Genomic DNA, 25,751 nt, shown 5'->3' with positions numbered 1-25,751 from the left:
CACTAGATAGCATAATATGAACACAGTTAGAAAGTAAAACGATGTCCATTACTAATAAATAAATAAATGTCTGTTATTAATAAAGCTACTTTGAATCTTGAATCTACTATCAAAGTTTCATCGCATGCTGACCTCTGTGGAATACAACTGATGTATGTAGTACTAAGAAGTGTTTCTTAAGGGTTTTTTGGTGACTTTTATTTTTGGCCAGGCAGTGTATGTTAAAGTTTGTAATTCAAGTCACATCCTTGTGGACACATCCTTGTGAGGATTGACATGTCTTGCAGAGCCAGGATAGCTCAGTAGGTAGTGCATCAGACTTTTAATCTGAGGGTCCAGTGTTCAAGTCCCTGTTCGGGAGAGTTGTTTCTTACTGTATTAGGTAAGCGGTAATGTCCTGTACTACATGGTTTGTTTAGAATGATGAAGAATTTGTACTTTGTGAGTTTTTTGTAAGTGAACTAGCATGTACTTGATAAGCTTGAAATAATAGCACACTGTATGTGTTAACATGTTCTCCACACCAACTAGTTGTACGCCCAGCTGTTTCAAACAGACTGTAGTAAATAGAGGACCGTTTAAATCTCTAATTACATTTACATTTTACATTTTCTGCATTTTCATCCAGAGCGACTTACAGAAGTGCTTCCATAGTAAACATTTCATTTCTCAAGTTTTAGTAAACAACAGTCGAAGAACACAAATCTGCTGAAACCTGTTAGAACCAGTGGGTTTTTTTTTTTTTGGAAATGGAAAAAAAATGTTAGTAAATAAGTACAAGTCAGCTTAAGTGCTTAGTAAAAAGGTGGGTTTTTAATCGTTTTTTAAAGACAGCAAGAGACTCAGATGTTCGGACGGACAGAGGAAGTTCATTCCACCACTTGGGTGCTAGAACAGAGAAGAGCCTTGATGCTTGTCTTCCTTTAGTCCTGGGTGGAGGATCAAGTCGGGCGAGACTAGTGATTCGGAGGTTGCGTGGTACAGAGCGGGGGTTTGATTAGACTGCGAAGGTAGCTTGGGGCTGGTCCATTTTTGGCTTTGTAGGCGAGCATCAGTGTTTTAAGCTGAATGCGTTCAGCTACAGGAAGCCAGTGAAGAGAACGCAGCAGTGGGGTGATGTGGCAGTGTTTGGGCTGGTTAAAAACCAGACGGGCAGCTGCATTTTGAATGAGCTGCATAGGAGTGGTAGGAGAAGCCATGGGAGGCTATGACCTTACCCAGAGAGCGGGTGTAGATAGAGAAAAGAAGTGGGCCAAGTACAGAGCCCTGAGGAACACCGGTTGAGAGAGTGCATGGGGGAGATATGGATCCCCTCCATGACACTTGGTAGGAGTGCCCTTCGAGGTAGGAGGCCATCCATTGCCATGCTGAACCTGTTACTCCAAGGCTGGAGAGAGTGCACAGGAGAATGCTGTGATTCACTGTGTCGAAGGCTGCAGAGAGGTCAAGAAGAATGAGGACCGATGACAGTTTGGCTGCTTTGGCTGCATGAAGCTTCTCAGTAACAGCTACAAGTGCTGTTTCCGTAGAATGCGCTGCCTTGAAGCCAGACTGGTACGGATCGTGGAGGTCATTCTGAGTAAGAAAGGAAGATAGTTGGTTATAGACAGCACGTTCAAGAATTTTGGATAGAAAAGAGAGGAGTGAGACAGGTCTGTAGTTGTTAATGTCTGTAGTGTCTAGTGTAGGTTTCTTAAGAAGGGGAATAACCTGAGCCTTCTTAAACGCAGCAGGGACAACACCTGATGTCAGGGAGTTGTTGATGATGAGTGTGATGAAGGGGATTAGGTCCTGTGAGATGTCTTTAAGGATGGTGGATGGTATAGGGTCGAGTGTGCATGTAGTGGGATTGTTGGATGAGAGGAGCTGTGCAACCTCATCCATGGTGAGTGGGGTGAAGCTGGTGAGTGTGTTGGTGGGTTGAGGGTCAGTTGAAAGTGGGTCAGTCGGAGAGAAGGATTGATTGATTTTGTCAATCTTGTCCTGAAAGAATGTTGCAAAGTCAGTAGCAGTAAGAGAGGCAGATGGGGGAGGAGGAAGAGGGTTCAGAAGAGAGGAAAAGATAGCATGAAGCTTACGTGGGTCAGCAGCAGATTGTTCAAGCTTGGCTTTGTAAAAAGATGTTTTTGATGCAGTCACATCGGATGAGAACCTGGACAGCAGATCGTGGTAGGAGTGGAGATCAACACCAAGCTTAGATTTTCTCCACTTTCTCTCAGCTGCCCTTAATTCTCTTCTGTTGCTGCGCAATGCATCTGAAAGCCAAGGAGCAGGGTGAGAAGGTTTTCCTCGTTTAAGGGTAAGAGGACAGAGCTGATCGAGGACAATATTAAACCAGTTAAACATGGCCTACTACTGCTGATATCTTACAAATCAGTGATTATAAATCACATTACATTCACATTATTATGTATGGTAGAGGATTAAAGATGTAAATTTGTACAAAGCATGAGATGTCAGAAGTGGGATTCGAACCCACGCCTCCAGGGAAGACTGCGACCTAAACGCAGCGCCTTAGACCGCTCGGCCATATTGACTAGCTAGAGTACCACAGATACCATCCTCGCCTCACAAGGAATAATATTTGTACAAATTCCTGAATCTTTTCACATTATTATGTATGGTAAATTTACTGACTGTAACCCATTTGCTGCACTGTACACTTTGTCACTACGCTGTAAACCATATATCAATAGAAAGGGAGCCCCATATGAGCACTCCAACTGACCAAATAATGTTTTTCGGGTGGACCATTGTTAGCACTGTAACGGCACTAGCGTGTTAAGGTGTGTTTTCTCTGGTATGAGTGTATTAGGTCCAGTTTTCTTGTTGGGTTTTTAACTGACTGGATTATTTATTAAGATTATTTATTATTTTTTAAGAACTCAAACCCTGTTGTGCACCACCCTTAGGCCAGACTTGGTACTCTGGTCCCCTTCATTGAAGTCTGTATACATCACAGAGCTCACAGTTCCATGGGAGAATTCAACAGAAGAGGCCTATGAGCGCAAGAAACTGCGCTACACAGAACTGGCAGCAGATGCTCAGCAATGAGGATGGAACGCGAAAGTCTATCCAGTTGAAGTGGGATGCAGAGGTTTTGTGGCTTCTTCCACCATCAGGCTGCTGAAAGAACTTGGCATCCATGGACAGGCTCTACGACAAACAATTAGATCAGTCTCTGAAGCGGCCGAAAGAAGCAGCCAGTGGATATGGATCAAGCGGAAGGACCATTGCTGGGCTCAAAGAGCATCGACAGCACCCGCTCACTAATTCCCCCCACACCCCATCCCATTAGAGAACCCAGGTCACAACCCTCCAGGAGGAGGATGAACAAGGTATACGATTAGTGCTAGGCTTGACTCGGGGAAGAGGACACCCCCTGCCTTGCATAGTCCTGTGGGCTGCGCCACTTAAATAACCAGGCAATTCTCATGATTGGGTATGGGACACAAGCTCAGGTTTGATCATCCTGTAGCTGTATCGAACCCACGCCTCCAGGGGAGACTGCGACCTGAACGCAGCGCCTTAGACCGCTCGGCCATCCTGACTAGCTGAGTCATCCTCAACACCACCCCCACCCCACACGGACTAATATTTTTATATACTCAGAATGTGGCTCCGCCCATCCCGCCACTCACCAACCCAACTACTGGAGGACCAACACTGGTTCTAAACCACCACCAGGTGAGAACCACCCTGAGGAAAGTCAATGCAAGCAAAGCAGCAGATCCAGATGGAGTTCCCGGCCGGGTGCTGAAAGCATGTGCCGACCAGCTTACAGTGGTGTTTACCAGCATATTCAACCTCTCACTCCAACAAGCTGCTGTCCCAACGTGTCTCAAATCCTCCACCATCGTTCCAGTACCCAAGAAATCAGCTTCATCATGCCTGAATGACTATCGTCCAGTGGCTCTAACACAACACCCATAGTCATGAAATGCTTCAAGAAGCTGGTGCTTTCACACATCAGAACAGTCATCCCATGTGGCCTGGACATGTATCAGTTTGCCTACCGACCAAATCGCTCAACAGAGGACGCCATAACAACAGCACTCAACACCGCGCTGACACATTTGGAGGAACTTGACAGCGATGTGAGGATTTTATTTGTGAACTTCAGCTCCGCATTTAACACGATCATCCCCAATAAACTGGTCAGCAAATTGGTGAACCTGGGCCTGAATTCCTCAATGTGCACATGGATTATGGATTTTCTCACTGGACGTCCACAAAAGGTCAAAATTGGCAACCACACCTCCACCACCCTCATCCTAAACACAGGAACGCCGCAGGGTTGTGTGATAAGCCCTATGCTTTTCACACTTTTTACACAGGACTGTACCACCATTCACAATTCCAACAGAATAATTACAATTTCAGATGACACAACTATAGTTGGACTGATCTCCAACAATCAGGAAATGGCTTACAGGCAGGAGGTAGCTCACTTGTCTGATTGGTGTACATTAAACAACCTGGCTCTTAACACCTCTAAGACAAAGGAGATCGTCATTGACTTTTGAAGAACAAAGGAGATAAACCACCTCCCCCTGCACATCCATGGAAACAAGGTGGAGATGGTGAAAAGCCTGAAATTCCTCAGAGTCTACGTGTCTGACCAGCTGACGTGGACCGTTAACACCTCACACCTGATTAAGAAGGCTCAACAAAGACTCTTCTTTCTCAGGAAGCTGAAAAAGGCCAAACTATGGCAGAACCTACTAGTAAACTTTTACAAGAGCACAATAGAAAGTATTCTGACCAGCAATTTCACAGAGTGGTATTCAAGCTGCACTGCCGCCGAGTGTAAGGATCTGCATCGCGTAGTGAAAACAGCTCAATGGATTTTTATTGTTCTTTCTTTTTTTTGTGATTACTACTACTGTCTTTCTTCTACTGCTGCTACTCTATTGGAGAGATGCCACTCGAAATTGCATTGTACTTGTGTATAGTGACAATAAAGATTCTATTCTATTCTTCTATTCTATGCTGCATTATAAAACGAGGGTGCAACGTCTTTGAGCTCACGTACTCTTTTCTATATTATGCGTTGTTTTTGAACCATCACAGACTCAGTTTATTTAAAACGTTGATCTTAGCCTTTAGGACGAACAATGTGAAGTGAACAAAGACCCCACCACCACCACCACAAACACCAACAAAATAACCCTCCAGCAGAGCTGCAACAATAAACAGAGCAAGATCAGGATGAATACATGATTCAGTTTCTCACATTTTCAGTGATCAAAAGCCTGGGTCCTGGCATCCATGTGGATGTTACTTTGACACGTACCATCTACCTCAGCACTGTTGCAGACCATGTTCACCCTTTGATGAAAACTGTATTCCCTGATGACTGTGTCCTCTAAAGAAGTAGATTTGTTTAAATCATGAGCTGTCAGAAGTGGGATTCGAACCCACGCCTCCAGGGGAGACTGCGACCTGAACACAGTGCCTTAGACCACTCGGCCATCCTGACCTGAATGCACATTATGAAAGACAATTTTCCTCAACACCCCCACATCGCCACAGATTTGTACGAACTGCTGAATCTTTTTACATTATTATGTATTTTAGAGGGTTAAAGACATAAGTTTGTATAAAGCACTAGCAGTCAGAAGTTCAAACCCACGCCTCAATGAGAGACTGTGACCTGAACGCAGCTCGTTAGACCGCATCCTGACTAGCTTGGGTACCATCGACACCACCCTCGCCCCACACGGACTAATATTTGTACGAACTTTTCACATTATTATGTACAGTAAATGTACTGACTGTAACCCATTTGCTGCACTGTACACTTTGTCACTAGGCTGTAAACCATATATCAATAGAAAGGGAGCCCCATATGAGCACTCCAACTGACCAAATAATGTTTTTTGGATGGACCATTGTTAGCACTGTAACGGCACTTGCATGTTAGGGTGTGTTTTCTCTGGTATGAGTGTATTAGGTACAGCCTTCTTGTTGGGTTTTTAACTGACTGGATTATTTATTAAGATTATTTATTATTTTTTAAGAACTCAAACCCTGTTGTGCTCGTTGTTTGCCTATTAGTTCCTCGTTGCCTTGTTGCTGTAGCTCAAGCAGCTTGTTCTGTTGAAACTGTGACTGTAGTCTATCAGGGAGCAGTGGCTGAGCATTGGGAAGCCATGCTTCGCACAACTCTGCGTTGTGGCTGTAGCAACCCCGGTTCGAATCCAAGTCACGGCCCTGTCTTTTTGTATGCCGTGCTTCAAAGGTTTCTATTCTCTCCTCGGGCAAGAGAACCATAGTCAAACAGGGGTTTGACTCTGCGTTGTGGCTGTAGCAACCCCGGTTCGAATCCAAGTCACGGCCCTGTCTTTTTGTATGCCGTGCTTCAAAGGTTTCTATTCTCTCCTCGGGCAAGAGAACCATAGTCAAACAGGGGCCAGTGGCGCAATGGATAATGCGTCTGACTACGGATCAGAAGATTCTAGGTTCGACTCCTGGCTGGCTCGGTTTCCTCATGCCTTTTTTTGTCTCTCTAACTCCTTGTGTATGGAGCACCAACAATGCATCCAACAATGGAGGTCTTGTCAAAGTGAAAAAGACTTGTCAGAGCGGAAAGAAGTGGCTGATGCTGTTGGAACTATGACTGCAATCTATCAGGGAGCAGCCGACATGAACCACCAGTGGCAGACTGCTGGGAAGCCGTGATCGTATAGTGGTTAGTACTCTGCGTTGTGGCTGCAGCAATCCAGGTTCGAATCCGGGTCACGGCACTGTCTTTTCATATGCCGTGCTACGAAGGTTTCTATTCTCACCTTGTTCTAACTCCTTGTGTATGGTTCTCTGTACCCCAGATCCAACAATGCAGGTCTTGTCAAGGTGACAAAGACTTGGTAGAGCGGAAAGAAGTGGCTGATGCTGGCACCAGCCGATACTGAGCTTTGCAGTTTCCCATATGGTCTAGTGGTCAGGTTTCCTGGTTTTCACCCAGGTGGCCCGGGTTTGACTCCCAGTATGGGAATTGCCTTCTATGATTGGACTTGAGCAAAACTTTGCCCATTACTTCCTCTGCGCCTTGTTGCTGTAGCTCAAGCAGCTTTTTCTGTTGGAACTATGACTGCAGTCTATCAGGGGGCAGCCGACATGAGCCACCAGTGGCAGACTGCTGGGAAGCCGTGATCGTATAGTGGTTAGTACTCTGCGTTGTGGCCGCAGCAACCCAGGTTCGAATCTGTGTCACGGCCCTGTCTTTTCGTATGCCATGCTTCGAAGGTTTCTATTCTCTCTCTTTTTTTGTCTCTCTAACTCCTTGTGTATGGCTCTCTGTACCCCAGATCCAACAATGCAGGTCTTGTCAAGGTGACAAAGACTTGGCAGAGCAGAATGAAGTGGCTGATTCTGGCGTCAGCCGGTGCTGAGCCTTGCAGTTTCCCATATGGTCTAGCGGTCAGGATTCCTGATTTTTACCCAGGTTTTCGACTTCCAGTATGGGAATTGGCCTTTATGATTGGACTCGAGCAAAACTCTGTGTATTAGTTCCTCGGCGCCTTGTTGCTGTAGCTCAAGCAGCTTACAGTTCAAATCTTAGGCCATGTGGGGGTGTTGAGGAAAATTGGCATTGGTAACGTGCAAGCAAGTCAGGATGGCCAAGCAGTCGTTCAGCTCGCAGTCTCCCCTGGAGCCGTAGGTTTGAATTCCCCTTCTGACAGCTCATGCTTTATACCTTCAAAATGGGAACAAAGATGCAAATGCACATAAGGTATTACAGTTACATATAATCACAAACACCCCACCACCACCATTAAAAAGAAAACCCTCCAGCAGCACTGCAACAAGAACAGAAGAATCTCCTACAAGTCCAACCAAATCAAAGAGAATGCACTTCATAAAAGATCTCATCCCCGAATATGGCTGCATGTTGGCACTGTCGGCTGACTGAGACTTTTTGAACTGCACTATTTTGGCCCTTACATAAAGCAGCATCAACCCTTAAGTCCGTCTGTCAGTGGTACAAAGACAGTTATGCAGCATTAACGCTCTGCTCTGTCAGTACATTACAATTTGCAAAGGGTAAAAGAGGTTCATAGTAGGGGGAATTAGCTCAAATGGTAGAGCGCTCGCTTAACATGTGAGAAGTAGCGGTATTGATGCCCGCATTCTCCAGTGCAGAAACATTATGATCATTTAAGGCATCATGTAATATGAAACTTGTTGCGTCAATGCTCACTGAAACGCAGCATCAAAATTTACAATGTTACAACGACATTTACGCTCAATTTTCACTCAAATCATTTTTACATTTTTTTAAAGATTTTTTAAAAATCATTTTTGATTTTTAAATTGCCAAACGCAATAACTTGTAATTTTTCAATTTTGAAATGTTTTTGGTTAAAGCAGCGGTACGTGACATTTTGTTGGTTTTTCATCTGGTGAACTGTTTTGTAAAAGATGAACAGCTGAAACTCACGACATCCCCTTTAAATGCAGCATCAACCCTTAAGTCAGTCTGTCAGTGGTACAAAGACAGTTATTATTTTTTTCAGTTCGTCCTAAAAGCTGGGATGAACATTTTAAATAAACTGAGTCTGTGATGGTATAAAAGCACCACATAATATAGAAAGGAGTACGTGAGATTAAACACGTTGCACTCCTACTTAATGCAGCATCAACGCTCTGTTAATCCATTAAAAGGGTAAAGGATAGATTTTGTAATAGAAAACTAAGACTAACTAGGACTAAGATTTGTACGAACCGTAATATCTTTTCACATTATTATGTATGGTAGTGGGTTAATGACATAAATTTGTATCAAGTATGTGCTGTCAGAAGTGGGATTCGAACCACTCAGCCATCCTGACTAGCCAGGAAATGATTAATACCACTCTCACCCCACACGGATTGAGATTTGTACTAACTCCTTAATCTGTAACCCATTTGCTGCACTGTACACTTTGTCACTAGGCTGTAAATCATATATCAATAGAAAGGGAGCCCCATATGAGCACTCCAACTGACCAAATAATGTTTTTGGGTGGACCATTCTTAGCACTGTAACGGCACTAGCGTGTTAGGGTGTGTTTTCTCTGGTATGAGTGTATTAGGTACAGCCTTCTTGTTGGCTTTTTAACTGACTGGATTATTTGTTACGAACTCAAACCCGGTTTGTGCTTGTTGTAGGCTATTCAATCGTCCACAAGATTGAATAATATAAATACAGTTAATATTGTATTATATAATAGAATGACTATAAAGCTGAGTCTGAGCTTAAACACTTGCACCCTGACTTTATAATGCAGCATCAACGCTCTGTTAGTACATTAGTAAAGGTGGGGTCTTCGTAAGGGGAATTAACTCAAATTGTAGAGCGCTCGCTTAGCATGCGAGAGGTAGTGGGATCGATGCCCACATTCTCCAGTGCAGAAACATTATGATCATTTGGCAGCAACTCGGAATCTGAAATGATAAAATTAAGGCGAAATTCGTTGCAGCATCAATCTTTAGGCCAGTCTGTCAGTGTTACCATGTCATTAACGCCCTATTTACTCTTAAACAGTTTTATTTACATACCTTTTTTGTTTTGTTTTGACAGAAACGCATGAACTTATAATGCTACAATATTAAAATGCATCAGAGTTTTATTTTTTAGTTTGATCTCTGCTATTGATATAACTGAAATGATATTATTGTTATCTTTTTTATTTACTTTTTGAAGTTTTTTTGAAAAAAAGACTCACAGTGATCATTACCAGGATAAAACAGGCAGTGAATGAATGAATGTATTTCATAATAAGAAACAATAAGAACATCCATCTTACCACCAGGTGGTGGAAGTGTGATTGTGTGGGGATGCTTTGACATTTGGGTGACTTCATGGGAGTCTTAATCGATTGAACCAGGAATAATAAACCACTGCCTTGATTCTCAGTGCTGAGAATCATCCACTATCTAAATAATACCTGCTCTGTGGTGGTCCTGTGGGGGTCCTGACCATTGAAGAACAGAGTGAGCAGTCTAGAGTCAGTAATTGTAGAACTACAAAGTGCTTCTATATGGTAAGTGGAGCTGATAAAATGGACAGTGAGTGTAGAAACAAGGAGGTGGTTTTAATGTTATGGTTGATTAGTGTAAACTCACACACTGTTGTATGTGCTTGCATGACTGTAGGACGAGTTGTCAGTGCATTACCGTAATATCCATAAAATGTGTTCTTGCGATTTCAGTGCAGAAAAGTTAGTGTAGAGACTGCAGCAGCGGATACTGTGTTTGTTTAGAAAATGTGGTCATACTTTTTTTAACAAGGTAAGTGTTGTGTCTTGGTACATGAACTGTAAAAGCAAGTTATTAAAATAATGCACACGACAGCAAGCTTGATCACTCTTCTTTATTCTCCGCCATACTCCTTCCTTTTCCTTTTCATCTCCTCTTTATTCCTTTCTAACAGTGCCACCAACTGGTCAAACCAAGTAACAGTATTTATGAACATGTACTTTTCAGAATGTAACTCAATACATGAATACTGTATACAGAACACAACATTTTCCCCCTTTGTAAAAAATTAAAGTATGTATCATTTAAGCATTGTCATAACATAAACTAAATATGCAGTTTTGTTTTTTTTCTAACTCAGCACTGTAAACAACATAAAACAGGAACAACACACTGTTAAACAAAACCTGGTTCTTTACCACAACTTTCTATCATTTGTATTATTACTTTGGGTTCAGGTGTTATAGTCTTTTAACCAGGCTGGTGGTCTCCGTTTCCGCTGGTTTACTCTCCGGTTGTCTACTGCAGTCCTGGGAGATGAAACAGAACTGTGCTCCTCTGTTTGTGTAGGTATTTGATTAGGTAGCATTGCTAGGTGCACTGCATCCCACGAATGTCCATCACTTAAATTGTAGCTGTGTTTTCCTTTCTTTTCCAGGATCTTAAGTGGACCTGTGAATTTCGACTGTCCTTTGTTGACATGAGTCGGTTTTCTAACTCGAACCATATCACCTTCTTTAAACAACGGTGTTTTGGCACAACGTTTAATGTCTGTATAGGTTTTCATCTTTAGTTGTCTTTCCTCAACTCTGTGTCGCAGTTCATTATCTGCACAGCCAGTTTTGCTAAGGATGTTGAGCTTGGTTCTCATTTGTCTCCCAAAGAGAAGTTGAAAAGGGGACTTGCCTGTTGTGGCATGAGGTGTAGCTCGGTAATTCTGTAGGAATTCAGTCACAAAAGCTTTCCAAGGAACCTTCTCCCTCTCAGCTGTTAGGATAGTCTCTTTCAGCACTTTATTCCAACGCTCTACTGCACCATTTCCCTCTGGATGATATATAGTTGTACGGATATGTTTAACATTTCTTTCTTGCAGGAATTGTTGAAACTGTGAAGACCGAAATTGTGGGCCATTATCCGTTACTATCTCCACTGGGTTACCTTTTTGGCTGAAAACGGACCTTAGAAAGGACAGAACAGCATTAGTCGTCACTTGTGGTGCAAAAGCTACTTCAGGCCATTTTGAATAATAATCCACTAAGGTTAAGACAAATTTGCAATCGGTTGGTCCTGTTTGGAACGGGCCAACAATGTCCATGGCTATTTTCTGCCAAGGTCCATCAGGAAATGGAACAGGTGTCAGTGGTGCAGGTGCAGTTCTCGCTGTCTTATCATTTAGTTGGCATGTCACACACATTGTAATTATGGAATTAACCATTTCGTCCATTTTAGGCCACCAGTACAGTTCTCTTAGTCTTTGTTTGGTCCTTACGATACCTTGATGGGTCTCATGAGCAAGATTTACTACGTGTCTACGCAGATGTACAGGAACGAGCACCCTGTTACTTCCTCTCATTACACAAGCGCCATGAATGGAGAGTTCATCCCTCAACTTGAAATAAGGGATCATTTCAGCTGGTAAGGTTTTTGATGTTGCAGGCCATCCAGTCTCCATGTACGTCCGTAGTGTAGTTATCTCTGGGCAGGAAGAGCTAGCAGCAGTAAAATCAGACACTGGTATGGCAGCAAGAAACATGGTGACAGCAGCCACAGTCTCTGGTTCAGTATCTACAGTCGTATCATTGTGGTGAGGTAACGGTAAGCGAGATAGGCAATCAGCAGCACGATTATCTGCGCCTCTTCTGTACATGATGTCATAATTGAAACAAAGTAGCCTAGCTGACCAGCGTGCTACACGCAAACCCGCACGTCCCATGCCTTTGGATGTCAGCAGTGTAGTTAAGGCTTGGTGATCGGTCCGCAAGGTGAACTTTGTACCCCACAAATATGTCCTCCATCGTTCTACAGTCCAAACGCATGCTAGGGCCTCTTTTTCGACCACGGAGTACTTTCTTTCAGTAGTCGTGAGAGTACGTGATGCAAAAGCAACTGTCTTTTCCATGTTATTTGGGTGTATCTGTGTTAAAACACCACCTATTCCATAGTCCGAAGCATCTGTTGATACTATGGTAGGAAGGTTTGGATCGAACAGAGCCAGTGCAGAACTCTCAGTCATCAGGTCCTTTACTTTCTGAAAACTTGCTTGTGCAGCATCAGTCCATGTGTATGTAGTGTTCTCTCGAAGAACAGCTCGCATTGATTCAACCACAGTAGCATAATTGGGTATGAATTTAGCGTACCATGCTGTCAGACCTAGAAACGACCTGAGTGTAGTTGCGTCCAACGGTGCTGGAGCATCCCGAATAGCCTTAAGATGAGTATCATCAGGTAGTAGACCTTCTTTGCAAATCACGTGACCTAAGAAACTGAGTCTTTCTCTGTGAAATGTGCATTTTTCGTCATTTATGCGTAATCCTGTGTCTGCTAACGCCTGGAGTACTCTCTGAAGGTTTAGATCATGTTCCGCAGCTGAGCGACCATACACAATTATGTCGTCAAGGTAACATTGAACACCTGGAATGTTTATCAGAACAGTAATCATAAGTTTTTGAAATGCTGATGGTGCTGAGGCTAGTCCATAGCAAACTCTTTTGTATCTAAACAGACCTTCATGGGTTATAAACGCCGTCAAGTCTCTACTATCTTCATGTAGTGGAACTTGGTGATAAGCATTTGCCAGGTCTATAGTAGAAAACATAGTGGCTCCCCTCAATAGTGAAAACAGTTCCTCAATGTGTGGAATTGGATAACTATCCATAATGACAGCTTTATTAGGCTCCCTGAGGTCCACGCACATCCTAATTCCACCAGACTTTTTCTGAGTGACCACTATTGGAGAAACCCAGGCTGACGCATCAATTCTCTCAATGATGTCAGCTTCTAGTAAGCAAGTCAATTCTTTGGATACTGCCTCTCTGACTGAAAAGGGTAGACGTCGTAGTTTTTGTTGCACGGGCGTAACATCCTGTCGTAGTTTTACTTTATGCACAAAATTCTTCGCACAGCCAAACACAGGCTTTTTGGAGACCTCGCTAACTGGTTGAACTGAAGAAAGTACTTTGTTGCCTGAAATGCAGATTTTTAGCGAAGTTATTAAATCCATACCAAGTAGGGGTGTTCCCATTCTTACAATATAGAATGTAGCAGGGACAGAACAGTCCTCATGTTTCACTTTTGTGTTGATGTGACCCAGTACAGGTAACTTATCTTGTGAGTATGTAACCAGTTGTATGTTGCTGGATAATAATGGAAGATCATCAAAGTATTTCTGGTAAATGTCCAGAGGCAGGAGTGACACAGATGATCCAGTATCAACCACCAGTTGGAGAAGCTGTGTACCCCTTTTTGTGTCTAACTCAATTGTACATGAAATCTTATTTGCAGCAGGGGCTGAATTGTTCATGTAGAGTACAGTCAGTTCTGGAACTTCTATTTCTCTAACCTGCTGTTTAGCAGATGAACGACACACCTTAGCAAAATGTCCAATTTTACCGCACAATTTACACGTTTTCTTAAGTGCAGGACACGTCGGTGAGTTAGCTAAATGATTATTTGAATCACATCTGTAACATTTACGTCCTGTCCATAAACCACTGTGAACATCAGATTTTCCTTGACTTGCTGTTCCTGCGTTTTTATGATTGCTCTTGGACGTTTGCTTAGCGTGTAATGCTTGTACTGCGTGCTCCATCGGCTGCTTAAACACGATAGCATTAGCTACAGCATTTTCCACTTGCGCAGCAATCTGTACAGTTTTTTCTAGAGTCAAATCTAATTCGAGCAACAAACGTTCACGAATGCGATGACTGCATGTTTTTTCCACAATCTGATCTCGTAACATCTCGTCTTCTTTATCTCCGAAATCACATAGAGATGTAATATCACGTAGGGCCGCTACATACTGTGCAATGGTTTCATCCGGCCGTTGCTCTCTCTGGCGAAATTTGTGCCGCTCGGCAATCACATTAACTTTTGGAATGAAATACGCTCTCAGAGCCGTAAGTGCAGTTGCATATGTCAAACCCGTATCTGGAAGAGTGTAGAAGAGCCTCTGTGCTTCGGTGCCAAGACAATGAAGTAAAGTTGCACGTTTTCGGGTGTCGGGCCAGTCATCTCCCTCCGCATTAACTACAATTAAGTAATTCTCGAACATCTTAATCCACATTGCAAAAGGTAATACGGGCTCACCCGGGCACTGAAGGAAAGGTGGAGGTAGAGGGACTGCCATCCTCGTCGCCAGTTTGTTGTGTCTTGGTACATGAACTGTAAAAGCAAGTTATTAAAATAATGCACACGACAGCAAGCTTGATCACTCTTCTTTATTCTCCGCCATACTCCTTCCTTTTCCTTTTCATCTCCTCTTTATTCCTTTCTAACAGTGCCACCAACTGGTCAAACCAAGTAACAGTATTTATGAACATGTACTTTTCAGAATGTAACTCAATACATGAATACTGTATACAGAACACAACAGTAAGTTTATTAAAATAAACGTTTTTTGTATATTAGCTTCTGGATATTTTCGGATACTACGGACAAAACTGTGTTGTACTGCTATGATGATACGACTATGTTCCAAACCCTTTTAGACTCTTCCACCACCGTTAGCGCTTCTCTCAGTTAGTTCAGCTCATTAAATATATTATCCACAGTATCGCTTACTTTTACAAACCCAGTTTCAAGGTTTAGACAGAAGGGAAAATGTCAATGTAAATAGACAGCAGTTTGTAAAAGATGTTATTTATATTCTAGCATACAAACATACATCGCTCCAAAATATGAATGAACGCTTCAACCAGGGTTGCCAGATTGCACATTTAAAAGTCCGCCAAAATGCATTGCATACATAACATGTTCTCCACACCAACTAGTTGTACGCCCGGCTGTTTCAAACAGACTGTAGTAAATAGAAGACAGTTTAAATCTATATTTATGTGCAGCCTAATGATGCACTGAGTTTTAGATATTAATACCCACATATTTTATGTTGAATTACATGCATTATAATTTCAGTTCTTGCTTCACGGAGCCGCTTTGTTATTGCACTGCACTAAACAGTTGGTATATCCTGCACTATTTTGGCCCTTACATAATGCAGCATCAACGCTCTGTTAGTACATTACAATTTACAAAGGTTAAAGGAGGGTCCTTCATCAGCGGAATTAGCTCAAATGGTAGAGCGCTCGCTTAGCATGCGAGCGGTAGCGGGATCGATGCCCGCATTCTCCAGGTTTTAAATTTATGTAGAGAAACAGATGGACTACAGTCAGTAATTGTAGAACTACAAAGTGCTTCTGTATGGTAAGTGGAGCTGATAAAATGGACAGTGAGTTTAGAAACAAAGAGGTTTTTTAAATGTTATGTTCTAACCTGTAATAAATTAGGTGGAGGTGGAGGCAAACCGCAAATTAGAAAAACAGTGGCCACATTTCATGTAAATCACGCTGACCTGTTAGAATGAGGTGCGATCTACCAGTATGCACTGTGCGAACAACTGGTAGATGGTGATCGACGTATTGGGCACACCTGATGTATAACATTATGATCATTTGGCAGCAACTCGGAATCTGAAATGATAAAATTAAGGCGAAATTCGTTGCAGCATTAATCTTTAGGCCAGTCTGTCAGTGTTACCATGTCTTTAACGCCCTATTTACTCTTAAACAGTTTTATTTACATACCTTATTTGTTTTGTTTTGACAGAAACGCATGAACTTATAATGCTACAATATTAAAATGCATCAGAGTTTTATTTTTTAGTTTGATCGCTGCTATTGATATAACTGAAATGATATTATTGTTATCTTTTTTATTTACTTTTTGAAGTTTTAAAAAAAAAAAGACTCACAGTGATCATTACCAGGATAAAACAGGCAGTGAATGAATGAATGTATTTCATAATAAGAAACAATAAGAACATCCATCTTACCACCAGGTGGTGGAAGTGTGATTGTGTGGGGATGCTTTGACATTTGGGTGACTTCATGGGAGTTTTAATCGATTGAACCAGGAATAATAAACCACTGCCTTGATTCTCAGTGCTGAGAATCATCCACTATCTAAATAATACCTGCTCTGTGGTGGTCCTGTGGGGGTCCTGACCATTGAAGAACAGAGTGAGCAGTCTAGAGTCAGTAATTGTAGAACTACAAAGTGCTTCTATATGGTAAGTGGAGCTGATAAAATGGACAGTGAGTGTAGAAACAAGGAGGTGGTTTTAATGTTATGGTTGATTAGTGTAAACTCACACACTGCTGTATGTGCTTGCATGACTGTAGGACGAGTTCTCAGTGCATTACCGTAATATCCATAAATTGTGTTCTTGCGATTTCAGTGCAGCAAAGTTTGTGTAGAGACTGCAGCAGCGGATACTGTGTTTGTTTAGAAATTGTGGTTATACGCGCTTCTCTCAGTTAGTTCAGCTCATTAAATATATTATCCACAGTATCGCTTACTTTTACAAACCCAGTTTCAAGGTTTAGACAGAAGGGAAAATGTCAATGTAAATATACAGCAGTTTGTAAAAGATGTTATTTATATTCTAGCATAAAAACATACATCGCTCCAAAATATGAATGAACGCTTCAACCAGGGTTGCCAGATTGCACATTTAAAAGTCCGCCAAAATGCATTGAAAACCGCCCAACATACTCACGAAAAACAGCCGATAATCAGCGCTTAAACAATATTAAACCAGTTAAACATGACCTACTACTGCTGATATCTCACAAATCAGTGATTATAAATTATTAATGGCATTTGAAATAATGAATGGCATTTGAAATAATAAAAAACTAAGACTAAGAAGTCTTAAGAAGTGTTTCTTTAGGGTTTTTTGTGTTCTTGCTAGAACTGTTTCTACTTGAAGAACTTTTTAGTATAATTCAAGGTTCTTTGCTATCTCAATTTGATTTTTATGGATTTTTTTTATTTTGCCACGTATAAATACACATAACATAAAATTCTCCTCCTGAGATGTTTTTCTTTGTGTGTGTAAGCAGCAACATACTTCACCTAAAACTTTATATAATCGCCTTCAAGAGAGCCGAAACAGAAATAAAAACATTTTATTTTAATTGAAGTTCTACAGGACAACGTATGTTAAAGTTTGTAATTTAAGTCACATTCTTTTTTTTTTTTTTTTTACCCCTTTTTCTCCCCTTCTAGCGCATCCAATTGTTCAATTAGCATCGTGCTTCCTCTCTGTCTATGCCGAACCCTGCCCTGACGGAGGTGATGGAAGCTAACCCGTATCCCCTCCGAAACACGAGCAGCAGCCAGATGCATCTTTGCCACCCACACATCGACGAGTTTGGCGCCACCTAGCGTTGCATGCGGAGAGACACACCCTAAGGGCACCCTCTCCCATCTCTGTAAGCGCCTCCAATCAGCCGGCAGAGAACGCAATCGCATTCTGACAGAGAGAGACCCACATCCGGTTCTTTGTCCCACCCCCCACATGAGCAACCGGCCAATCGTTGCTCATATAACCACTCAGCTTCGAACAGGTAAAGCAAGGCTGGATTCGATACCACGCTCTCAGAATCCAGCCCTGGTTGCAGCGCGTTTCTTTTTACCGCTGCGCCACCTGAGCGGCTTAAATCACATTCTTGTGAGGATTAAAACAGGTTCCAGATCCTGGATAGCTCAGTCGGTAGAGCATCAGACTTTTAATCTGAGGGTCCAGGGTTCAAGTCCCTGTTCAGGCGAGTTGCTTCTTACTGCATTAGGTAAGCGGTAATGTCCCGTACTACATGGTTTATTTAGAATGATGAAGAATTTGTACTTTGTGAGATGTTTGTAAGTAAAATAGCATGTACTTCGTCAGCTTGAAATAATAGCACACTGTATGTGTAACATGTTCTCCACACCAACTAGTTGTACGCCCAGCTGTTTCAAACAGACTGTAGTAAATAGAAGACAGTTTAAATCTATATTTATGTGCAGCCTAATGATGCACTGAGTTTTACATATTAATACCCACATATTTTATGTTGAATTACATGCATTATAATTTCAGTTCTTGCTTCACGGAGCCGCTTTGTTATTGCACTACACTAAACAGTTGGCATATCCTGCACTATTTTGGCCCTTTCATAATGCAGCATCAACGCTCTGTTAGTACATTACAATTTACAAAGGTTAAAGGAGGGTCCTTCATCAGGGGAATTAGCTCAAATGGTAGAGCGGGATCGATGCCCGCATTCTCCAGGTTTTAAATTTATGTAGAGAAACAGATGGACTACAGTCAGTAATTGTAGAACTACAAAGTGCTTCTATATGGTAAGTGGAGCTGATAAAATGGACAGTGAGTTTAGAAACAAAGAGGTTTTTTTAATGTTATGTTCTAACCTGTAATAAATTAGGTGGAGGTGGAGGCAAACCGCAAATTAGAAAAACAGTGGCCACATTTCATGTAAATCACGCTGACCTGTTAGAATGAGGTGCGATCTACCAGTATGCACTGTGCGAACAACTGGTAGATCGCGATCGACGTATTGGGCACCCCTGATGTGTTACAACTGTACTTTTGGTAACCCCTTTGGTGTCCTTCTAAGGAATTGCTCCTGATAACTTTTATTGTTTATTGAAACACAACATTTCCATCACAGATCTGCTTCAAAATTTGTAAGGTCAGTTATCAGATCTTGTATTTCTAAATTAAACTGTAATGAGTGACATTATGAGCTTTAATTAACATATCCTCCTGAGACAGAGCAATTCATTTTTGTCCCCTGTGGGAACATGTGTCCGAGATCTCTAACACAAGCACCATTGATGCAATCCATTTGAGTACTGCTGTACTTTATAGAGTACACCCTGGGCTTTTTAGTAATGTCACATTTGTGGGTGTGTGGCAGCTCATGATCTTTCTTGTAATCTTTTCCTAATAATCAAATAGTTTTAAAAGATTTAAAAATGTACAGCAATTTCATTCAATGTCCTTTGTAGTGGACAGCAGGACTTTCTACCCCCTGTTTTTAGCCTATTTCTATACAAGGAAGCAGAAGGCTAAGTAAGACAGAAGATTTTATTACAAATGTATGCAAGAGAGTCAGATTTAAGGGGTGGCTTGGTGGGTAGCACTGTCACCTCACAGCAAGAAGGTCCTGGGTTCAATCCCCAGGCAGGCTGCTCTGCGTCCTTTCTGTGTGGAGTTTGCATGTTCTTCCAGTGTCTGTGTGGGTTTCCTGGGGTTAATTGGAGACACTGAATTGCCCTATGGGTGTGTGTGTGTGTCTTCCCTGCAATAAGACACACACAGCAGCGCTTCTGGAGTTTTTAAACACTGTTACTGCTGGACTGAGAATAGTCCACCAACCAAAAACATCCAGCAAACAGCACCCTGTGGGAAGCGTCCTATGACCACTGATGAAGGTCTAGAAGATGACCAACTCAGCAATAGATGAGCGATCGTTTCTGAATTTACATCTACAAGGTGGACCAACTAGGTAGGAGTGTCTAATAGAGTGGACAGTGAGTGGACACTGTATTTAAAAACTCCAGCAGTGCTGCTGTGTCTGATCCACTTATACCAGCACAGCACACACTAACACACCACCACAGTGGTAGCCTAGTGGGTAGAGCTTTGGGCTATTACCCAGAATTGGCGGTTCAAATCCAGGCTCTGCTATGCAGCCACTGTTGGGTCCTTGAGCAAGGCCCCTGTCTGCTCCAGGGGTGCTGTACGATGGCTGACCCTGCACTCTGACCCCAGCTTCCAAACAAGCTGGGATATGCAAAGAAATAATTTCTTTGTACTATGTATATATGACAAATAAAGTATGTCTATATCTTTATATCTACCATGTCACTGCAGTGCTGAGAATCATCCACCACCTAAATAATACCTGCTCTGTGGTGCTCATGTCAATAATTGTAGAACTACAAAGTGCTCCTATATGGTAAGTGGAGCTGATAAAATAGACAGTGAGTGTAGAAACAAGGAGGTGGTTTTAATGTTATGGTTGATTAGTGTAAACTCACACACTGTTGTATGTGCTTGCATTACTGTAGGACGCGTTTTCAGTGCATTACCGTAATATCCGTAAAATGTGTTCTTGCAAAGTTTGTGTAGAGACTGCAGCAGCGGATACTGTGTTTGTTTAGAAATTGTGGTCATACTTTTTTCAACAAGGTAAGTTTATTAAAATAAATGTTTTTTGTATATTAGCTTCTGGATATTTTCGGATGCTACGGACAAAACTGTGTTGTACTGCTATGATGATACGACTGTATCCAAACCCTTTTAGACTCTTCCACCACCGTTAGCGCTTCTCTCAGTTAGTTCAGCTCATTAAATATATTATCTACTGTATCGCTTACTTTTACAAACTTAATTCCAAAAATGTTTAGACAGAAGAGAAAATGTCAATGTAAATATACAGCAGTTTGTAAAATATGTTATTTATATTCTAGCATACAAACATACATCGCTCCAAAATGTGAATAAACGCTTCAGCCAGGGTTGCCAGATTGCGCATTTCAAAGTCAGTCAAAATGGATGGAAAAACTCCCAACATACTCACGAAAAACAGCCGATAATCAGCGCTTAAACAATATTAAACCAGTTAAACATGACCTACTACTGCTGATATCTCACAAATCAGTGATTATAAATTATTAATGGCATTTGAAACAATAATAAAAAAAAGACTAACTAGGATTAAGATTTGTACGAACTTTTGTATCTTTTCACATTATTATGTATGGTAGAGGGTTAAAGATGTAAATTTGTATAAAGCAGGAATTGTCAGAAGTGGGATTCGAACCCACGCCTCCAGGGGAGACTGCGACCTGAACGCAGCGCCTTAGACCGCTCGGCCATCCTGACTATCTGGGATGTCAGTGATACCACTTTCGCCCACACCGACTAAGATTTGTGCAAATCTTTTCACATTATTATGTATGGTAGAGTGTTAAAGACGTAAATTTGTATAAAGCATGAGCTATCAGAAGTGGGATTTTAACCCACCCCTCCAGCGAATACTGCATACTGAATACAGTGCCTTAGACTGCTAAACCATTCTGTCTAACTTGGACACTGTTGACACCACTCCCGCCCCACACAAACTAATATTTGTACGAACTCCTGAATCTTTTCACATTATTATGTATGATAAATTTACTGACTCTAACCCATCTGCTGCACTGTACACTTTGTCACTAGGCTGTAAATCAAATATCAATAGAAAGGGAGCCCCATATGAGATCTCCAACTGACCAAATTATGTTTTTTGGGTGGACCATTCTTAGCACTGTAATGGCACTAGCGTGTTAGGGTGTGTTTTTTCTCTGGTATGAGTGTATTAGGTACAGCCTTCTTGTTGGGTTTTAAACTGACTGCATTATTTATTAAGAACTCAAACCCTGTTTGTGCTTGTTGTAGGCTATTCAATCGTCCACAAGATTGAATAATATGAATCCAGTTAATATTGCGTTGGAAAGTTTCATTGCATGCTGATCTGTGTGGAATACAACTGATGTACTGTATGTAGCACTAAGAAGTGGAACGCCTTTTCAGAAGAGTTGAAGCTGTTATAGCTGCAAAGGGTGGGCCGACATCATATTAAACCCTTTGGATTAAGAATGGGATTTCACTGAAGTTCATATGCATGTGAAGGCAGATGAGGAAATACTTTTGGCAATAAAACCTTTTTATATTAATTGAAGTTTTACAAAACAACGTATGTTAAAGTTTGTAATTTATGTCACGTCCTTGTGAGGATTAAAGCAGCTTGCAGAGCCTGGATAGCTCAGTCGGTAGAGCATCAGGGTCCAGGGTTCAAGTCCCTGTTCGGGCGAGTTGCTTCTTACTGCATTAGGTAAGCGGTAATGTCCCGTACTACATGGTTTATTTAGAAAGTTGAAGAATTTGTACTTTGTGAGATATTTCTAAGTGAAATATCATGTACTTGATCAGCTTGAAATAATAGCACACTATATGTGTAACATGTTCTCCACACCAACTAGTTGTACGCCCAGCTGTTGCAAACAGACTGTAGTAAATAGAGGACAGTTTAAATCTATATTTATGTGCAGCCTAATAATGCACTGAGTTTTAGATATTAATACCCACATATTTTATGTTGAATTACATGCATCATAATTTTAGTTCTTGTTTCACAGAGCTGCTTTGTTTGTAAATTTGTAATGTCTCGGATTTTTAAAACCACTTTTTTGTGTCGTTACGTGACCTTTTCATGGTTTATTAAGTGAACTGCTTGGTAAAAGATGAACAGCTGATATTCACAACATTCCCTTTTAAAATGCAGCATCAACACTTAAGTCAGTCTGTCAGTGTTACAAAGACAGTTTTTTTCAGTTCGTCCTAAAGGCTGAGATGAACATCTTAAATAAACTGAGTCTGTGATGGTTTAAAAGCAACACATAATATAGAAAAGAGTACATGAGCTGAAACACTTGAAGGCAAAACAAAATATGAACTCGTTGCGTCATTGCTCACTGAAATGCAGCATCAAAAATCAGGTCAGTCTAGGTTCGACTACTGGCTGACTTGGTTACCTCATGGCTTTTTGGTCTCTCTATGGGTATGGGAAGTGGTCATTATTGTAGCGTAAAAGAGAGATTTGCATTTAATTTTTTTTTTTTTTAATAATTAATAGCTTAATGAGGCACCACCAACATTTAGTTGTTTGGTTAGGCTAAATTGTTTCAAAAAACCTAATTCATAACATATCAGTCCCTTTCTGTTGGGGTAAGTACATAAAGCCGATTTTTCTTCTCACCGAAGTAATTAAAACCACAGCGCTAAGTTTTGAATCGTTGTAATGTTTCTTAAACTTACAAAACATAACACATACAATGCAGTGGCAGCTGCTGGTCTTTCAAAGAGGGGAAGCTTGTTGTCGGCTTACATCATAAAATTTGTCAATTTATTTATACATAAATTCTGCCCTCTGTTCCTTTTCAAGAAAATGGCCTGTGATCCTATCGTACCGAGTAGGCGTCTTTTCCAGGGACTTGACCAGTGTCCTGAAACAAATACTATGAGTGTGTATTATTTACACAGTGAACAACGGAAATGGTCAAGTAATTTCACCAAGCAAATACCAAGAAATGGGTTGCAGTTTGTCTTTCGACTTCACTCGCAAAATCCGCGATGGGACTGAAGCTCCCAGTGATTAAGTGACGTGTAGATCTCAAAATAGCTGTCAATCAAAATGGGGTTCAGCCTTTCGACTGATCCTCCAATCATCTTGCAGAAGCTCAGCGTCCAGACCCGCCCACAGCTCCATTCACCCCCAGAGACGCTCAGCGTCCGGGGGCGGGACAAAATCGTGGCATTTATCCAATGACCGGCGAGTTTCGAAGCAGTGAAAAAAACCGTTCCATGCAGCCCCATTGAAGTGAAGAGACGCTCAGCTTCTACGGGCAAATGCATTCACGCTACGGGAGTTAACAAAATCAAGTCAGTCGATTTGTGATAAGTAGCTGATTCTGAACGAACTCGTCTTCAAGATGAACGTGTTCTAACGCATTTGTAGTCAATGAAATGTTAACACAACTGTACATATTTGACCATTTAATTTTTGACATTTTAGTCTTAGAGAAATCGCCACTGATACAATGACAGTTAATAAGTAAATGGCATAACTAAGTGGTAATGATAGAAGTATAAATCTGTAGGCGAACTATAACATAAAATTAGCGTATGATTGAATGGTAGCTGGAAACCAGAGATTTAGAGCCTGATTGAAGCGTATGCTATTGTAACCCATATGAGATATGGAGCTACTAAAACCTCGTCATTTAAGAGGTGTAATTACTTGTCGTCCCCAAAAGAGGGCGCAGTGGTAGAAAAAGACTTTACCTGCGTTAGTTTTTCCCTTTTTGGCTTAAGAGATCTTGAGAGATTGCTGCAGACCAGCTGAGCAATATTCGGTACAAAATACTACATAATGGTTTCAAATATTGACTTTTAGCATATATTAGAGCTAATAAACTGTTTTTTGTTTTTTTTTACCAAAATTCCAGCTATGAACGTGAGGGAGGCGGTTTTCTGTCAAGTAATACGTTTTTGAAACTTCCGTGAGTTTGTTCTGATAGCCTAGCTAGCCACTGTAAAGGGAGAGTCCACCTTTCTTTTGAGTTCATACGCTTTTCATTAGAAATGGAAGGAATAAAAAACCAATTGGAGTTATGAGAACAGACATCCCAAGTCTCCCGGAAGTTCCGGGAGTCTCCCGCATATACATAGCGGCTCCCTGATGCCCGCAAGTCAGATAAAATCTCCCACAATCTAGAACGAGCGGCCAAGAGCGCACAAACGCAGGGACACGTATTAAATCCGGTATCTGATATACAATCTAGCGCACTAGTGTAGGGAACATTAATCAAGTGTCTAATATACTGTCTAGTGCCCTAAGTAGGGATCATGAATTCATATCTAAAATACTATCTAGTGCACTTTGTAGGGAACATAAATCCGTTCTCTAATATACAACGTAGTGCACTATGTAGGGAACATAAATCCGTTATCTGATACAACTTAGTGCACTATGTAGGGAACATAAATCCGTTATCTGATACAATTTAGTGCACTATGTAGGGAACATAAATCCGTTATCTGATATACAACTTAGTGCACTATGTAGGTGTGCATAGAAGCGGTGTGGCCTACCGTTAAGACTGTTTACAGAAGACTCCGGATATATCAGAGTTTTTGCCCAGGACCAGATAAGAACCTACTCACACTATTTACTCTACCTGGGTAAAACAGCCATAGGAAAATACCTTTAATACACACATTCAAGGACTAGAACTTAATTTTTGAATCTATACTAGGGTTGGGCGGTATGACGGTATTACGGTATACCGCGGTATTCAAAAATGGTGACGGTATTTTTTAAATGTGAAGCGCCAAATTTCTGCTTCAGGTCTACCTTGAAAACTGAGACTTTAGGACATGCGCGCACCCACAGTAAGGGAGGGGTGGGAGGGGTAGGCGGTTGGAGCTCGCTGATTGGCTGTGGGGTGCTCACTGTGTGATAACACAGAGAGACGAGTGAAGAGCCACACTGGCTAGCGTTAGCTGTGAGCTAACAAGCAGAAACTGAATAACGGCTCGTCTTTTAATTTTTCAAAATCAACATTTTTTATCAGTTCAACCGGAAATGAACACAAGCGCGTGCATGCGTGGACATGTACTTATTTACTAAATATATCTTCAGTGTAAATCGAGCACAAGTGTTGAGAAAAAGGAGCAAACAGTAATAATAACGTTACGCCCAATCCGCTGTTCTGACTCTTGTCTGCCATAGATTTTCCTGCCTTAGTTAGTCCAGCCTTCCTGAAAATGGCTTCTGCGTACAAATTGAAGAGAAATGGTGACAGGTTGCATCCTTGTCTGACGCCCTGCTCTACTTTGA

General features: G+C 41.5%; 4 non-coding genes across 4 annotated transcripts; 1 reads left to right on the top strand and 3 right to left on the bottom strand.

The window, feature by feature from the left end:
• Positions 1-2,454: 2,454 nt before the first annotated feature.
• On the bottom strand, positions 2,455-2,537 carry trnal-uag (transfer RNA leucine (anticodon UAG)). The gene has a single exon. It is a non-coding gene; the product is annotated as a tRNA-Leu (tRNA).
• Positions 2,538-5,399: 2,862 nt separating this feature from the next.
• Positions 5,400-5,482, bottom strand: trnal-cag (transfer RNA leucine (anticodon CAG)). The gene has a single exon. It is a non-coding gene; the product is annotated as a tRNA-Leu (tRNA).
• Positions 5,483-6,412: 930 nt separating this feature from the next.
• trnar-acg (transfer RNA arginine (anticodon ACG)) lies at positions 6,413-6,485 on the top strand. Its single transcript has one exon. It is a non-coding gene; the product is annotated as a tRNA-Arg (tRNA).
• A 14,625-nt stretch (positions 6,486-21,110) lies between these two features.
• trnal-cag (transfer RNA leucine (anticodon CAG)) lies at positions 21,111-21,193 on the bottom strand. Its single transcript has one exon. It is a non-coding gene; the product is annotated as a tRNA-Leu (tRNA).
• Between the last annotated feature and the right edge of the window lie 4,558 nt (positions 21,194-25,751).

This window comes from Trichomycterus rosablanca, chromosome 10 (genome assembly GCF_030014385.1).
Source record: "Trichomycterus rosablanca isolate fTriRos1 chromosome 10, fTriRos1.hap1, whole genome shotgun sequence".
Classification (NCBI taxonomy): Eukaryota; Metazoa; Chordata; class Actinopteri; order Siluriformes; family Trichomycteridae; genus Trichomycterus; species Trichomycterus rosablanca.
The sequence above is the reverse complement of the archived record's forward strand: the minus strand, read 5'-3'. Positions and strand labels throughout refer to the sequence as shown.